The following is a 2,395-nucleotide window of genomic DNA, read 5'->3' on the forward strand; positions in this document are numbered from 1 at the left end:
GCAGTTTTTAAAGCAACATTAGTTCTTTTTTTCTTCTCCTAAGCTTCAGCCATATGCCATTAATTCTCATTGAGGCTAGGTTTTAGCCAGGATCATATTAAAGTATTGATTTTAGATGTTATCTTATTATCTTGCCAGATGGCATGAGAGAGTGAAATCTCATCTTGGGATCTTAAGAAATGAAATAACCTATTTTCCAGAAATAGAAGACTGTTACATGAGGATGCTCTTTATAGATGCTTAATTTTTAATGATGTGAAAACATGAAAAACAAAATGCATTTTAACTGTATTGAAAATGAAATATTATAAACACATTCCTGTCAAAAGCTACATCATGTGCTTGAAGTGACATTGCTACAATTCATTAAAGCATCAGGAGCTTAAGAACATCAGTGATATTATTTTACTGCGAAAAAAACCGAAATCAATTAAAGTACCCGTTTAATATGGCATTTGGCTTACAGCCCCTTCTGTGACATATTTCTTTGAGGTTTTCCCTAAGTACACGAAAATAAAGACAAATATGCCCCAGACTAGGTTTGACAGTATGCCAGAATTTGCAAAGAATTTGTATTTACTATAAGGAAGAAGGAGTTGACCATACACATAAAATGAAAACAAACTAATCCCTTGAGGGAAGGATTAAAAAAGAGAATTTCTCTTTTGTGTGTTTGCAGTCGCAGATTAATGTATCAGAGACTAATGCTGACTGAAAACTAGGCTTCTTCTATTAAAGGAGTATATAGTTACTTACCTCTGTTGTTCTAATAGTTCAAGATCCTGAATGGTAAAGGGCAGGAAGTAGGGGTAACCCGTAATGGGTGCTTAAGTTATTGGAAATATAGCGTCCCAATGTTAAAAGGTAAGGGCTGTTAGCAGCATATGTTTTGGGTGATTTTTATTAATAGTTCAAATTATCAAAGAACAAGAAACTCCACTCTGTAAAGCAGAGACACTGATAGTTTTACAGTCATCAAGAAAGTGTCTATCAGGTGCCAGACTACGAACTCTGATTAAATGAACACATTCACTCCTCACAACAAATTCATGAGTTTGATAGTACTGCCATCACCAATTTATAGATGGAGAAGCTCAAGTAGAGGTTATGTAAATCACCTAAAGTTTCACAACTCATATGAATTCTTGTTGAATACTGAGAATTAAATGTTTCTGTGTAGATAAAAATGTTCTTGCAAAGTAGATCTGATGTACAAATAGAGCCAACATTCAAGTGGACAAAAGGTAGAGCTACTATGAAACCAAATGGACTAGCTATTAGTAAAAGTGAATCTCAATAGAAAAATAAGTACTTATAAAGGGAAAGAGATTTTTCATTTCAAACATTTCAAAGTAGAGAGTCCTTCTGGAAATATGTGTAATAGAAGAACATTTTTTAATAATTGGTGTCTGCTTTGTCAAAGATCAGATGGCAATATGTGGATTATTTTATACCTGGGTTCTCTGTTCCACTGGTCTGTGTCTCTGTTCTTGTGCCAGTACCATGCTGTTTTGGTTACTATAGCCTTGTGCTATAGCTTGAAGTCTGTTAAAGTGATGCCTTCCAAATTATTCTTTCTGCTTAATATTGCTTTGGATATACGGGGTCTTCTCTGGTTCATATGAAGCATAGAATTATTTTTCCTAGGTCTGAAAACTTACCAATCTTTGACAAAGCAGACAAAAACATACACAGGGGAAAATAATTCCTGTTCAATAAATGGTGCTGGGAAAATTGGATAGCCACATGTAGAAGAATGAAACAAGATCTACACCTCTCACCTCTTACAAAAATCAACTCATGATGGAAAACAGACTTAAACCTAAGGCATGAAACCATAAGAATTCTAAAAGAAAATGTTAGAAAAACTCTTATAGCCATTAGCCTAGGCAAAGAATTTATAAAGAAGACCCTAAAAGCAATCACAGAAACAACAAAAATAAATAAATGGGACTTGATCAAATTAAAAAGCTTCTGAACAGGCAAGGAAACAATCATTAGAGTGAATAGACAACCTACAGAATGGGAAAAAATATTTGTATGCTACACATCTGATAAAGGGCTGATAACTAGAATCTATAAAGAACTCAAGCAAATCAGCAACAAAAAATCAAACTACCCCATAAAAAAGTGGGCAAAAGACATGAAAAGAAGCTTTTCAAAAGAAGGTAGACTAATGACCAATAAACACATGAAAAAACGCTCAACATCTCTAATCATCAGGGAAATGCAAATCAAAACCACAAGGAGATACCATGTAACTCCAATGAGAATGATATTTATCAAAAAGTCCCAAAACAACAAATATTGGCATGAATGCAGAGAGATAGGAACACATACAGTGCTGGGGGACTGTGAACTCACACAACCTCTAAAGAAAACAGTATGGAGATAC

Source organism: Propithecus coquereli, unplaced genomic scaffold (genome assembly GCF_000956105.1).
Source record: "Propithecus coquereli isolate 6110/MARCELLA unplaced genomic scaffold, Pcoq_1.0 Scaffold151, whole genome shotgun sequence".
Lineage (NCBI taxonomy): Eukaryota > Metazoa > Chordata > Mammalia > Primates > Indriidae > Propithecus > Propithecus coquereli.